A 16,330-nucleotide genomic window follows, 5' to 3' on the forward strand; every position below is an offset into this window, starting at 1 on the left:
GAAAAGCTTAAATATCTATCAAAAAGAAAATGGCTAAAAAGAAGTGTACACCGTGAAATATGACATAGCGGTTAAAATAAATGAAGTAGAGCTCTACACAGATATGGAAAGTCTCCAAGTCATGCTATTGAGTGGAAAAACAGAATTAGAACAACATGACAACAGATATGTTTAATAGTACATCTATGCATAGATGGACACACACAGAGACACAATAGTCTGGCAGTAAATATATCTCACTAAGTACTTTTGGGGAAACTGGAGATTAGGATTGACAGAATGGCCAAAGGTGAATTTAGGTTTATCTATACTGCTTTCTCATTTTCAAGGAGCATGAAATGATGTATTACTTTATAATTTAAAAAGTTATTACCTAAAAAACCTAGTCTAGTCAGTTTTGTGGTTGTCTTGGGTTTATTCCATAATAATTTTGGAACAAGCTGACAGCTTTTAGATCAGGAGTTGGCAAACGTTTTCTGTTAAAGGCCAGATAGTTGATATTTTAGGCTTTGTGGGCCATACTGTCTCTTTTGCAACTGGTCAATTTTGCTGTTGTAGGGCAAAAACAGCCATATACAATACATAATGAATGGGCATGGCTGTGTTCCAATAAAGCTTCATTTATAAAAACAGCTGGTGGGCCAGAGTTAGCCCGTGAGCCATAGTTTGTCAATCCCAGGTTTAGACTTTTATGACATAACTAAAATATTTTTAAAGCATATTTGTGTACCAAAAAATACTTTTTCCCATTAACCAACCAATTAAATAAGCCTCTGAGGCCTCCCTTAGCATCCTTTCAACTCTGGCCACATCATTAGAGGCCATGTGGGAGAGGAATAGGGCCTGCTATCGCTGATTCATTGAGTCAAGACTCAGTGGCCTCAGAGGTGTCTGTTGACCTGTCCTAGATATGGAGTGGCCTTAAAGCAGTGCCTCTGGCCATAGCTTCAGCCGAGCTGGGCTGTAATGCGGAGAGAAGAAGGACTTGGTGGCACTGAGCACATGCAGGCAAGACTCGGTTCTATGGGAGAAGGTGCCCTTTCAATAGTAGAGGTACAAAACTCACTGGTCTGAGGCAACTCAGCCGCAGCACTGTGCAGGGGTGTGGCAGGTGCTCTGAGGGGCCCCTCCTTGAGGTGGTGAGTCCTGGTGACTGTCATGCTGCTGTCCTTGGCCTCAGGGGGCTGCCAGCACTAACCCAGCAGGCCAAAAGGAATCAGGACTGAGTTGCTCCCAGTTCCCATAGTCCCCAGCTCCCACAGTCCTGGGGGGTGGTATTTCCTGGGTCCAGGGACTCCAGCCCTGTAACAGGGAGCTGGTTGTATGTGTGACTTGTGGTAACTCATGCAGTAGTTGAGGCTTCTCCTGTGATGATTTTTCTAGGAGGCTAGTGCAGGACCAGAAAGCATCAGTAATGGGGCTCAACATTAAGTGATTGTTTCCATGCTTTTTTTTTCCAACCTAGAAATGAGGAGACAGCAGCAAGGCCAACATGATTCATGACCCACTGTGATGCTGACCTCAAACAGAAGGTATATTTGTGTTCACACACATCTTTTGGATGGAGCTGAAGGGCGGTCAGCCCCCAGCAAAAGAGAAAGAAAGAAAAACCATACCTGCTTGGTGGTAAGTTCTTTGCTCTGACTTCTCCCCTAGGGTCCACTTTGAACAATCTGGTGCAAAGGATCGATCAAGGAGTAGCTTTACCAAGGAGCTGCTGCCTTGTTCAGGACAGGAGTATCAGCTTATTCTCTGGCTTTTCTCACTGTGAACACTTGGCTTGCAGGCTGAGGCCGAGATTCCCACTGAAGTAAAGGCAGTGCTTCCTCTTCCCGTCCTAGTCATAGGTTATGATTTCCCCGGATATGAGACAATCTCATCTCTCACCTATATTTCAGTCCAAGTCAGATGTAGGCACTAAGCGGCCCCATTGCCACTCCTAAGTCCCAAGTCCAGCACTTGAACTAGCAAATGAAGAGATTACCGTATTTACTCTCATTATGTTCTCCCTACTTTTTTTCTTTCAGGTCTCTTCACTATAAAAACATAGGAGAAGGGGAAGAGAGTGGCAAATGTCTGCTTTGTCTAAGTAATTCTGAGCATATTTCATCAGTCTGAGGGTCTCTGTCCTTTACCACAAGGGGCAACATTAATTTGAACCTAGATCTCCTAACACTTCCTCCTTTGTTGAAACCACCTCCCTGGATAGTGTTACTTGATGTGAAAGTGAGCAAAGTATTGATTTATGACGGTGCCAATCACCAGCATGGTTATGTAAGAGGGAGGCAGGCAGGCACACAGGGAGAGGGAGAGGGTGTGAGATGAGGGGGCTGAGCACAGTTCTCGAGAGTGTGACCCCACCACTTTGATCTCAGAACAGAAGGCTGACCAGGAGTCGGAAGGATGGACCAGCTGAGGGCTCTTTCCTCTCCCAGGTCCTGCCAGCGGGGAGCTGAAGAGTCCTCACTCTTTAGCCTCAACCTTCTTGTTCCCCAGCAGCAGCTGCTCCCAAGTGAACAGAATCAACACAAGCCAAATGTGGTGGATATCAGGATATGTTTCTTCTACTTGCTTTGTTTACAAAGATGCTTTATGGCAGGTGTGGGGAGTGGAAGTAACTGCTCCTACCTAAATGGCGAACGAAGTACAAGCCTCTGGCAACAGTAAAGCAGGGGCCCCAACAAGAGAGGGAAAGGGAGACCACGACTGAGCAAACAGGTAGAAAAGAGAACCAGGGATTGCCAAAAAATGACCACAGTTGTCTTCATGTGAACATTCGGACTTCCTTACATTTATTTATTGACTTACGTTGTTATTATCTTGAAGTACACGCTTTAATCCAGCCCTGGTGAGAAAAGCCAGAATATCTAAGTATGATTTGTTTGTTTTGTTTTTAATCGGTTTCTTCTCTATCCAATTTGCACTTCCCAAGGGATGAGAAAGACTTGAGGCTGGGATTTCCTAGGGGTTAACATTTCTCAAGTGGATGCTTGCCTTGCTGTTTTCAACCAAGTGCAGAATGTAAGGTGCTTACACAGCTCACTGCTGGGGACTTACTGCCAGCAGTGGGGACTGGGACCCACAGTCATAGGGCTCTGTCCTTTTTTCAGTCACATTTCTGATTATCCACATGGGATTCTGCTAGGGCTAGGAAGCATTGGATTACAAACCCCACTGGACAGAAAGTTGACTTGGGCCTTAGGCAGGGAGGACCTAGAGTATGTGAAATATTGAATGTCATGAGGATATTGGAAAGAAAAAGAGTAAGTGAAATACTGGATTTCAGTTCCAGTGGAAGTAGCCTGAACAGTGTGCTCTGGGGTAGGAGGACAGCATGGGGCTATATCTGGGGCCTGCAGGTCCCCTGAGAAACACAGGTCAGAAGGCCATGGCTACAGCCAAAATGGGTGGGAAAGCTGGAAAGAGTTAAGAACTCACCCCAGGAAACTTATTTCCAAGATCAAAAGTAGGCCATTCTGCACTGACAGGTATCTCCATGTCCAGGGAAGAAAGGCATGACTCCAGCTCAGTTAGGCCACCTTGCCAGAAGTCCTTAGGTTATGGGTAACATACGTAGCTTTCATCATCTCTCAAATCCCTCCTGGCTCACAAGGGCCTGGCCTTCTCTCTCTTAAAAATATAGTGAATTATTTACAGCAGAAACAGGAAACTAAGAACAGATTATGAAACCACTGAGGTAAAGGAAATATTCTCAGGTTTCTGCAGGGATCTTTGGGTCTCTTTTCCTCGGGTCTGTGGTGTGAAGTCCCAGCTGGAAGACAGGAGAAGGCTGTAGGAGTGCCAGGCCTCTCTAGTCTAGCACTGCACTGTTAATATCAGGCATGGCTCTATAGTGAAATGAGTTCAGAAAACAGCCAGAAAATACACTCTCGTTCTTAAGCACAGCTTACTAATGCCCTCAGGTTAGGGCCTGAGTCACTTGCAAGCCCAGCCGGGAAGTCAGAGAAATTTGAGGCCTTGACCTCCACCTACACTTTGTCTGTTGTAGCAACCAGAAATGTAGAGCTCCTAAGCTACTCATCAGAGAAAAGCAGATCTGATCAGCCTGAAGAGTTTCATTTTTCTTTTTGAGACAGTGTCTTGCTGTGTCACCCAGGCTGGAGTGCAGTAGCATGGTCATGGCTCACTGCAGCCTCAACCTCCCGGGCTCAAGCAATCCTCCCACCTCAGCATCCCAAATACCTGAGACTATAGGTGCGTGCCACCATGCTTGGCTAATTTTTTTGTTTTGTTTTTCTTTTGTAGAGACGAGGTCTCATTATGTTGCCCAAGCTGGTCTCAAACTATGGGGCTCAAGCAATCTGTCTGCCTTGGCCTCCCAAGTTGCTGAAATTACAGGCATAAGCCATTTTGCCTGGCCAGTTTCCTCAGTGTGAATTCATTTAATGTTTTACCCCCTCTCCAGAGAATATTTATATTTAAAAAGAGGAACAGAGAGAACAAAATAAAAGAGTGATGGACTGATGATATAAATTCAGGTGGAATCTGAGGATAATAGATGTTTATCAGCCAGTCACATGGTCTTTCTCAAAAATCTCTTAGCCTCCCTCTGGCGTGTGCTCAGGGGCACTTAGGGCAAGAGCATGGAGGTGACACTCTGATCCCCATGAGGCAGTCTTGGAGGAACCTTCTCCCTTTTCATCCTTAAGTGGAGGTAGTAGAAGTTACCCAAGAAGGCTAGGAATAGGAATCTTCTCTTTGAAAGCGGTTTCATTTTATCACAAGTAGAAGCAGTGACGCAAATTTTAACTTCCCAGAAATGGCAGGTTCCAGCAACTGGAGGGACCACTAAATTTGAGCACCAGCTGTTTCAGATCCTGTAATTACTCTGAGACTCCATAAATTACACTTGTTGTGGTCAGAATTCCAATGTCTCTCTTAGAATTTTGGAACACTTTGTTTTCACCTCATCTGCAAATTACACTGCAGAATATGATATCTGTGACTTCTTGCCTTAGTTGCTTATAAGCCCCCTGAGAGCAGAGGCCCTTATATCACCTGGTACAAATTGCATTTGGTGGCTGCTCAGTTCAGTGTACTAATTCTTTTAAATATGGTTTTTACTAATATGCTTTAATAGAGTTCTGCCTTTATTGAAAAGAAAAAGGACCACCTTGAGAGGAACTTCCCTGCAGCTAGCTCATGCTACTACTGAATGAAACTCATACTTACTTTTGATTTATTATTAAATGAGTTAGCTCTTAAATGTGTGAAACCTCTTAAGTTTTCATTTTTAGGGTTTAAACTTGTAATGATGGCAAGTGTCATGATGAAGATAAATTATCCTTTGATAGCAAAGAGATAATTAGGTATTTAGTATATATGGAATTATCTAAAAATTATTTGGAATTATACGTATATTTTCATAAATCACTATAATGTTTGAGAGGGATACAGGGATTGAGGGGAAAAGGTGCAAATCTGGAATCTGATAACACCGCAATACCTCTTCCCAGCAATATTAATATGATAGTTACCTTCTTTCAACAGCTGTTGCTGTCAAGTTTCTTTGCTCCACGATATTATATTAGAAACTCTTGAATAAAATGTAAATTGAGGGGTCATACAGGAAACAGCCGAGAGTCAAATCATCTCTCAGAAAAACTGTGCCTATTCTATGAATAGACATCCAAACATTGACCACATTTACAGCTATTGTTTAGTCAATCAATTAGACCTGTTTTGTCTCTGTAAATGGAAACATAACACTAATTCCCAGAGTAGGTATTCAATAAATTAATTCAAATATTTAAGTGTCTTAAAATTGCTAGTCACATTTTATGTATTTATTTTATTTTTATAAGGTACAATTTATCAGTCTTTACTTTTTTTTTTTGAGATAGGATCTTGCACTGTTGCCCAGGCTGGAGTGCAGTGGGGGCAATCACGGCTCACTGCAGCCTCAACCTTCCAGGCTGAAGCGATTCTCCTGCCTCAGCCTTCTGAGTAGCTGGGCCTACAGGCACATGTCACCATGCCCAGCTATTTTTTTCTGGTAGAGACGGCTTTCCCTAGGTTGCCCAGGCTGGTCTTGAACTCCTGAATTCAAGCGATCTTCCCACCTTGGCCTCTCAAAGTGTTGGGATCACAGGCATGAGCCACCACACCCAGCCAACATTTTTTATTCTGGTAAAAAATACATATAACATGAAATTAACCATTTAAATCTTTTTTTTTTTTTTTTGAGATGGAATCTCGCTCTGTTGCCCAGGCTGGAGTGCAGTAGCTGGATCTCGGCTCACTGCAAGCTCCGCCTCCCGGGTTCACGCCATTCTCCTGTCTCAGCCTCCCAAGTAGCTGGGACTACAGGTGCCCGCAACCATGCCCGGCTAATTTTTTTTGTATTTTTAGTAGAGACGGGGTTTCATTGTGTTAGCCAGGGTGGTCTCGAACTCCTGACCTCGTGATCCGCCCGTCTCGGCCTCCCAAAGTGCTGGGATTACAGGCGTGAGCCATCGCGCCCGGCCCATTTAAATCATTTTAAGTGTAAAATTCAGTAGCATTAATTATAATGTTTTGCAACCATCACCACTATTCATATCCAGAACCCCTTCATCATCCCAAATAGAAACTCCATCCATTAAGCAACTCCCCATTGTTACCTTCCTTGAGTCCCTGGTAACCTCTACTCTACTTTCTATCTCTATGAATTTGCATATTCTAGATATTTTATGTAATTGGAATCATACAATATTTGTCCTTATGTGTCTGGCTTATTTCAGTCAGCGTAATGTTCATCCATGTTGTAACATGGGTCAGAACATCATTCCTATTTATGGCTGAATAACAATCCATTGTATGCATATAGCATCTTCAATTTATCCATTTATCTTTCGGCTATTATGAATTATGCTGCCATAAACATTGGTATATAAATATTTGTTTGAGCTTCTGCTTCAATTCTTTTGGATATATATCTAGTAGTGGAACTGCTAGGTGTTTGAGTCCACTCAAAATTCATATGTTGAAATCCTAACCCCTAAGGTGATGGTTTTGGAGGTGGGGCATTTGGGAGAAGATTAGGTCATGAAGGTGGAGCCCTCATGATTGATGCCCGTTCTTCCACCTGAAGTTATAGTGAGAAGACTGTCATCTATGATCCAGGAAGGGGACTTCACCAGTCACTGAATCTGCTGGCGCCTTGACCTTGGACTTCTCAGTCTCTATAACTACGATAAATAAATTTTTGTTGTTTACAAACTCTCCAGTTTGTGGCATTTTGTTATAGTCCTGCATGGACTAAGACACTGGGTCATGTGGTAGTTCTACGTTTAACATTTTGAGGAACTACCAAGCTTTACCACAGCAGTGGCATCATTTTACACTCCCACCAGCAATGTACAAGGGTCCCAATTTCTTCATGTCCTCTCCAACATCCTCTCCTTGTTATTTTCCATTAAAAAAAATTATATCCATCCTAGTCGGTGTGAAGTGGCATCAGGCCTCCTGTTTTCAGGCCTCCATGGTTTCTGATGCGAAATCAACTGTTAATCTTATTAAGGCTCCCTTGTACAGGATGAGTTGCCTCTTTCTCACTGTTTTCAAGATTCTCTTTGTCTTCTGACAATTTGCCTATACTGTATCTTGGTGTATCTCTTCGTGTTTATTTTGCTCGGGCTTTGTTGAGCTTCCTGGATGCGTAGACTCATGTCTTTTATAACATTTGGGACATTTTTGGCCATTCACATGTAATTTCTGTCTCTCTCTCTCTCTCTCACCCTTGTCCTTCTGAGACTCTCATAAAGCATATGTTGGTCCACTTGATGGTGTTCCACAGGTATCTTAGTCTTTGTTCACTTTTCTTCACTCTTTTTCATTCTGCTTCTCAGAATGGATAATTTCAATTGTCCTGTCTTCAAGTTTGTTAAATCATTCTTCTGCCTGCTCAAACCTGCTGTTGAACTCCTCTAGTGCAATTTCTCATTTCAGTTATCATACTTCTCACCTTCATAATTTCTATTTGATTCCTTGTTATAATTTCTATCTCTGTATTGATATTCTCGTTTTGTTCATATATTATTTTCCTGGTTTCCTTTCTTCATTTCCATGATTCCTTTAGTTCTTTGGATATATTTAAGACAATCGTTTTTAAAGTCTTTGCCTAATAATTTCAATGTTTGAGCTTTCTCATGGACAGTTTTGTCAGTTTATTTTTTTCCTTTGAATGCATTATCCTTTCCTGTTTCTTTGTATGCCTTGTGATTTTTAAAAATTGAACATTCAAATATTACAGTGTTTTAACTCTGGAAGTCAGATTCTTCCAGTTCCTTATGGTTTGCTTGTCTTGACTGCTGAAGGCTTAGCTTGTGTTCAGCCAGTATTTTTGATAGAGCTGTCCTTGATTGCCAGGAGCTAAGTAAAACAAAACAAGTAAAACCCCTCCTCTTCTAGTCTTTGTGGATTGGCTCTGTCTTGGGGCACTATTAACACTTTGGTAGGCCATTTAAAATTCCCCATGAGGCTGGGCATGGTGGCTCACACCTGTAATCCCAGCATTTTGGGAGGCCAAGTGAGGCAGATCACCTGAGGTCAGGAGTTTGAGACCAGCCTGGCCAACATGGCAAAATCCCGTCTCTACTAAAAATACAAAAATTAGCCAGGTGTGGTGGCAGGCACCTGTAATCTCAGCTACTCAGGAGGCTGAGGCAGGAGAATCGTTTGAACCCAAGAGGCAGAAGTTGCAGTGAGCTGAGATCACATCACTGTACTCCAGCCTGGGTGACAGAGCAAGACTCTGTCTCAAAAAAAAAAAAATTCCCATGAGCCTTCACTTGCTACTTGTACTGAGCCCAGAGCTCAGCCAGTGGTTAGGGTCTTCTCAGGTCTTTTCTGAACATGTGTCCTGTCCTGGCATGCATGTTGTTTTCTAAACTCCCGAATACGCACTGGCAGTTTTGAATTGCCCTAATTTCCCAAAGGAACTCTCTTCCTGGCTTTTGCTCCCAGACCATAGACATTCGATTGTATGTCTCAACCTTAATCTTCTGCCCCCAGGTGGCTGCAGGTTTTGTATTCACCTTACAATGTTTCTGAGCAATGATTGTCACTTCTCCCTCTTCATGGGTTCTCAATTAGGCAAAACGAGATGCATACCTCATATCAGTTCTTCAGTTAGCTCTCGAATAGGTTAGAACAGACAAACAAACTCCAGTAATTTGCAAATGAAGCCTGCTCTGCTCCCTCCAGAACCAGGGTTCAGGGTCCCATACTGGGAACACGGGATGCTGTCTTCAAGACTGCTGCTGAGACAAAGAGGGGATGTGGCAAGGATAAGTAAAAATGCCACGAAGTTTTCCTATCATTTTTCCCCCAATTTAAAAAACTGGTAAATGTCCTAACATTTTTAAGTTGCTTTTTCTTGGTTCAGCACTTTCTTAATTGCTGTAAACTTTTGACTCTTTTCCAGAGTTCGAGCAAAGTTGGCTCTGACAGTTGCTTCTTGTTTTTCAGTATTTCTGTAGAGGGATGGGAGTTTGGAGCTGCCTGTTCTACAATTTTGCTGATGTCACCAATGCTAGCGGATGACTTGTTTCTTCTTTATGTTTCAGATCCCTTCTTTGTACAAGGAGGTGATACAGGTAGATAGTTGTGTTGAGGCTTTCCTTTTGAGAACAGTGATCAATACCAGAACAACCTATTCCAAAAGTTCAAGACCTTTTTGTGTTAGGCTTTGTATCCACATTGGTGGATGAATGACCATTTCACAACGATGAATGACCTTTCCCCAGAATGGGCTACAGGCATCTGTAAGTCGTTTTTAAATGACTAGTGTCTTTGGAGTCCTGTAGATAAGTCATAAGGATGTTCTGGTTTTTTTTTTCTAGACATTTGTTAAGTTTTTAACTTAATTCTGAAACCCATCTCAAATTAATTTTTGTGTTTGGTGTGTTGTAGATGTCAAGATCTATTTTTCCTTCTTTCATTTATTCTGTTGTTCCAGCACCATTTGTTGTAAAGGCTCTCTTTTCCCCATTATTTAGCTCTGGAACTTTAGTAAAAAAAAAATCAGTTAACCATACATGTATGAGATGATGTCTGGATTCCCTATTCTGCAATATATGTCTATTTATCTATCCTTATGCCAATATCACACCGTCTTGATCACTGAGGCTTTATAGCAAGTCTTGAAGTAGGTAGCATGAGCCTTTCAAATTTGCCCTTTATCAAGATTATTTTGGACCTTCCTTCCTTCCTTCTTTCTCTTTCTTTCTTTCTCTTTCTTTCTTTTTCTCTTTCTTTCTCTTTCTTTTTCTCTTTCTTTCTTTCTTTCTTTCTTTCTTTCTTTCTTTCTTTCTTTCTTTCTTTCTTCTTTCTTTCTTTCTTCTTTCTTTCTTTCTTTCTCTTGACATGTTCTCACTCTATTACTCAGTCTGGAGTGCAGTGGTGTGATCATGACTCACTGCAGCCCCAAACTCCTGGGCTCAAGCGATCCTCCTGTCTCAGCCTCCTGAGTAGCTAGGTGTGCATTACGAGGCCCAGATCATTTCAAAAAAATTTTTTTGTAGAGATGGGGTGTCACTTTGTTGCCCAGATTGGTATCAAACTCCCGGCCTCAAGTGATCCTCCTGCCTCAGCCCCTACATCACCCCTACAAAATGCTAGGATTACAGGTATGAGCCACTGTGCCCAACCATTGTGGCTATTCCTGTATTCTTTGCTTTACCATATACATTTTAGAATCAACTTTGAAAAGTTATTAAAATGCCTGTTAGTATATTGATTGTGATTGCATTGAATCGCCAGATCGATTTGGGGAGAACTGACTACAAAACAACATTGAGTGTTCCAATATGTGAACATGGCATAACTCTCAATTTAGATCATTTATTTTTCTCAGCAGTGTTTTGTAGTTTTTAGTGCAGAGGCCTTCCATGTCTTTTGTTAAGTTTATTCTTAAGTGTTTTATGTTTTTTGGATACTGAGTCAATTTAAAAAACACCTCTGTTCTAATTGTTTGCTGCTAGTATATAGAAAATACATTTATATGTATACATATTTATATTGATGAGATATAACTGTGACTTTATTAAATAGTTCTAGTAGTTATTCCTTAGTATTACTGAGGATGTTCAATGTAAATAATTATGTTTTCTGCAAAGAAAGACAGTTTTCTTCTTTTCTGATCTTTATGCTTTTTTTCTTTTCTTATTGCATTAGTTGGAATGATTAATACAATATTAAATAGCAGTGTGGTGGGGGTAGATATCCTTGTGGGGGACATTCAATATTTCACCATTAGCTATGATGCTAGCTGTCATCTTTATAGATGCTTTTGTCAAGCTGAGGAAGTTCCTTTTTATCCTAGTTTTTTGAGAATTTCTAAACATGAATGAGTGTAGAATTGTGTTAATTTTTCAATTAAGATCATATGCTTTTTATCTTTTTTCTATTAATATGTTGAATTACATTGATATTTCTAATGCTGTACTAACCTGGCATCTTTGGAATAAATGTGCTTTGTCCTGAATAATACTCTGTCTCTCTCTTTTTTGGAATTCTGGATTTGTTTTGGTCATATTTCATTAATGACTTTTGCATTCATAATCATTGAAAGCAGCTATGCTCACCACTATACCACCAGCACTGCAATTGTAATCATGATATAGACCTGTAACTTTATTTTCTTATCTTTGTCAGATGATATGATTATACTGGTCTCTTAAAATGTGATGCAAAGTGTTTCCTCTATATTTTCTGAAAGAGTTTGTATGAGATTGGCATTATCTTTTTCTTAAATGTTTGATGGAATTCACCACTGAAACCATCTGGGTCTGGATGTTTCTTTACGGGAATGTTTTTAATAACAAATTCAATTAACTTAATAGATACAAAGATATATAGATTTTCTATTTATCATTGTATATCTTTTGGTAAATTCTGCTTCAAGGACTTTTTCCATTTCATCTAAGCTATCATATTTATTGTCATAAAGTTTTCAAAAATTCCTTTGTTATCCTTTTAATGCCTGTAAGATCTATAGTGACATTCCCTCTTCCACTATAGTGATACCCCTCTTGTTCGTGATGTTGATAACTTGTGATTTCTCTTTTTTAACCAGTCTCTTCAAAGAATAACATTTTCTCTATCATTTTAAGCTTTCTGTTTCATTGATTTCTGCTCTTGTGTATCTTAAAACATCTCTCCTACTACTTACTTTGGTTTTACTTTGCCTTTCTTTCTGTATCTTCCTTAAGTGGGAACTTAGATAACTGGTTTTAAGCCTCTTTTCTAACATGAGTATATATAGCTAACATTTCTCTGTAAGCACTGCTTTTGCTACATCCTACAAATTTTGAAGTTGTATTTTCTCAGTCATTCACATCAAAGTATTTTCTAATTTCCTTTGTTATTTCTTCTTTGATCCAAAGGTTATTTAGAGATACATTGTTTAACTTCCAAATGTTCAGGGATTTTCTAAAAATATGTATTTGTTCCTGATTTCTAAGTTAGTCATTTCTGTGGTCAGATAACATATTTTATAAGATTTCCATTTTTTGAAACATATAAAGATGTTTTGTGGCTCAAAGTATGGCTTATCTTGGTAAATGTTCCATGTACACTTGAAAAGAATATGTATTCTGCAGTGGTTGGGTATAGTGTTCTGATTAGTGTTAAGTAAAGGTATGTAGTTTTGTTAAAATCTTCTAAATTTTACTGATTTCTTGTCTAATTGTTCTATGCTGTTGAGAAGAAGGTGTTAAGTCTTCAACTTTGGAGATTTGTTTACTTCTTTATTTGTTAGTTTTGCTTTGTGAATTTTGAAGCTCAGTTATTAGGGGCATAAATAGATAAGACTATTTAGTTTTCATTTATTATTATTATGAGATATCCTACTTTATCTCTGGTAATACTTCCTGCTTTGAATTTTTTTTGCTAGCTGTAGTAATAGAACCAGTCTAGTTTTCTTATGCTAAATATTTTCCTGTTGTGTCATTTTCCATCTATTTACTTTCATTATTACTGTTTTTATATTTAAAAGTGTCTCTTGTAAATCATATGCTTGGTTTTGCTTTTTTTCAAAACAATTTTAAGAAAAAAACAAACAAAACAAAAAACCATTTTGACACCTGTGCCCTTTTATTTGGAGTGTTTAATACACTAATATTTAATGCATGTTAAAGTTGAGTTGAGGTGTACAATTTTGTGATTTATTTTCTATGTGTCCCAACTTGATTTTAGTCTTATGTTTCTCCTTTTTTTCCCTTCTCTGGGTTAGTTTTTTTGTATTCTCAGTCAGCCAGAGGTATGTGGAAAACTTGTCTGAACCCTTCCAGGATCTCCCCATTAGCACTCTGGTTGGTTTGCTGCTCACCCCAACTGGGACTGCATCCTTGGGCTAACAAAGCTATGGCCTTTCCCTATTCATTTCTGAGTTTGCTACTTTTAGTATATGCAAAGTCACAAGATTTCATGCCACTTCTCAAACCTAAATATTGAAATTTAAAAATTTTTAAGTATTTCTCCTCCGGCAGAAGAGCCACTGGGTTTTTGGCCAACTCCAAACTGGAAAACTACGATTCTTGCTGATTGAGCTTGATGGGAGCTTGTGGAAAGAATTCTTTCTCCTTGAATCTCTAGCAGCTTTTCAACTTGTTGCCCATCTCTGGTAGATTTCTAGTTCCCTGGATGCTTTTGTCAATTTTGTCCAGTTGTATGGTTTTTTTTTTAGTGGAGGAGTATTGCTGACCTCTTCATTCTGACATAATTGAAAGCTGATTTTATAGACATGTTTTAATAAAATATCTTTAATTTTTATTAAAAATAAAAGAAACAGTGAAAAGAACATTTTTGCTTCTTCTCTGAAACTTCTGTTGGAGGTTTCTTAAGCTGTCGAATGTCTTTTGTACAAGGATAAATGGGATAAATTCCTTTTAGGATGTCATACAGAAGGCCTCTCCCTTCCTTTATGACTTACTTGGTTCCTTGATAACATTCACAAGTTGAATCACAAAAAGTTAAACATTTATAAGGAATGAATGTTATAAATTAGAATTATGTCCTTGAAACTCATTTCATACCGTAATATGCCAAGACATAATAAATGATCTCTAAAACCACACAAATGTTTGCTTTTACAAACATTAAGTATGTAGAATTTCATTCAATAAATACCTACTGAGGGATTGATAGGTGCCAGAGACTGGACTGGCTAAGCACTGCAAATGAAAACAAATGAACTCACTAGGTACAGCTGCTGCCCTGCCCTCACATGCCAGTGAGAGAGACAATTACGCAGGAAATTACTATCAAGTGTGTTATTGAGGAAGTACCAAGTGTTATGACTATGTCCAGTATCAGTGTTTTCTCACACATTTTTTTTGTCTTTGAAATTCTTTACGCTTTACAAAGAAAATATAATTAGAACCTGGACTGAAGACATATCTTCTGTAGTAAGTCTGAATGGTAAATGCTTGGAGAGGGACAATTTCCTTGGGAAACACATCATCTATTCTCAATTTGGAATGTACATTAAATTACTTGGGAAACTTTAAAAAAAAAATCCGTTTGCTTGGGCTCCACTTCTAAAGATTCTATCTTAATTGGCCCGAGGCGAAACCCAAGAAGCACTTTTTTTTTTAAGTACTCAGGTGATTTTAGCATGCAGCCACAGCCAAGAACCACTGCAGTCCTCACTTCCAGTTTCCTCAACATTTGCCACCTATCATAAAAGATGCCTCCTTCAATGATTGCAGCTAAGTTTTCTGGGAAGTTCTTCTGCACAGTACTTATGGCTTCCTTCCACTGCACTGATATCTGGTAGGGAGGGAGCCCTTATTCTCAACACCTCAAGTTTCTACTGAACATGAGGTACTCATTCCTATCCCTTTCTTGCTAGAGGGGTTAGGGGAGCGGCAGATGATAGCACATCCATATTCTCTCTGTCTCTTATTGTTCCCCAGATGAGATGGAGAAACTCATCTGATGGGTTAGAGACTGATATCCACTGCGCTACTGTCTATACAGAGGTAGGTGTGGTAGCAGGAAACATGCTCCATCTATTTCTCTTTTGTCCTTTATCCCTTTGTGATAGTAAAATTAGCTAATTGGTGCTTATTGAGTATTTACCGTGTGTTGCGTGCTAAGCTTTTTATATAAATTAATTCATTACATCCCAACATCAATCTCATGATGTACAACCTATGGTTATACCATTTTACACATGAGGAAGCTAAGGCTTAGTGGGATTAAATAACCTGTCTGACACACTGAACTTGGACTGTGATTTCAATCCGGACAGTCTGGGTCCAGAGCAAACTCTCTTAACTTCCATGCTACTGATGGCAGTGGCTGCTCCAGACAGTCTGCCACTGCCATCACACTGGCTACAGCAGGGAGGTGCAACCGAGGGTGCGCCCTCCATGGAGCCGGTGGGAGCTGGGGACAAGCGGGAGCCCCACCCCTTTTGGGTTGGGGTGGGAGCTCCCCTGGTGCCACTGCAGCCACCCAAACCATGGCTGTAGACCCTGGCCTCCCACTCCACAGAGCAGGCAGGAGCCTTGCCCTCCCAGTAGGGCTTCAGCCACCAAACTGTGGCTGCAGATGTGAGCCTCCCTTTCCTCTTGGGAGACTGGGAGCAGGCAGGAGCCTGCTGCTGGGCACAGCTGCAGCTGCCCAAACTGTGGCTGCAGACTCAGGCATCTCTGTACTCTTGGGGGCCCTGGAATGTCCCCCTGCCCTCACAGGCTTGGAAGTGCCTGTTCCTGCTGCCTGGCTTCCTACTCCTGGTGCATTCTCTGATTGTGGAGCAAGGTTGGGGCCGAGCCAGGGCACTGTCACAGGCCAGCAGGGTGGGTGCATGTTCAGAGCAGTGCTGACATGCCAGCCCCCTGCTGCCTTGGCCCCCGCCTGTCTTTGGGCACTGAAGATCACAAGAGGGAAGCTGAGGGGGTGCTGAGGGCAGCTCAGCACTGGCCTGCAGGCTCCCCTTGGCAGGAAGAGCCTGGGTGCCGTGAATGACAGGGGAGGCAGACAGCTCCTGGGCGGAAGGGGGCAGAGCCCCAGTGAAGTCCCACCTTCATGCCGAGAAGGCCTGAAGCCTGGGGGCCGGGCTGCCGGTCCTGCTGCCTGGAGGGGGAGCTTATATAGCTTTTTTCCTGGGCCTGCCCACGGCTACCCATGGACCAATTAGCATGCACTTCCCCTCTCCGAAGATCAAAAAACCATGGACTCAGCCAGAGCAGAGAAGATGTCTGAATGGCCAGTTGCAGAGAGGTTCTACCTTCTCTGCTGAGAGCTGAATACTCATCGTGATGACCTGCCTGCAGGGAGGAGCCACCCACTCCATTGCCTCCTTTTTGTTGAGAGCTGA

At 41.0% G+C, this 16,330-nt stretch overlaps 1 protein-coding gene across 3 annotated transcripts in view; it reads right to left on the reverse strand.

Moving 5' to 3' along the window:
* NR1I2 (nuclear receptor subfamily 1 group I member 2) overlaps nt 1-3,433 on the reverse strand; it is a 38,208-nt gene extending 34,775 nt beyond the window's left edge. For 2 of the 3 annotated variants that reach the window (XM_012501057.2, XM_003261867.2), the window contains exon 1: nt 1,617-3,433. The gene's annotated coding sequence lies outside the window, so the exon portion shown is untranslated. Of the gene's footprint in view, nt 1-1,066; nt 1,209-1,616 lie in introns of those variants that run through there. The other variant, XM_012501056.2, reaches the window with a different exon arrangement.
* Between the last annotated feature and the right edge of the window lie 12,897 nt (nt 3,434-16,330).

Source organism: Nomascus leucogenys, chromosome 21 (assembly GCF_006542625.1).
Source record: "Nomascus leucogenys isolate Asia chromosome 21, Asia_NLE_v1, whole genome shotgun sequence".
NCBI lineage: Eukaryota > Metazoa > Chordata > Mammalia > Primates > Hylobatidae > Nomascus > Nomascus leucogenys.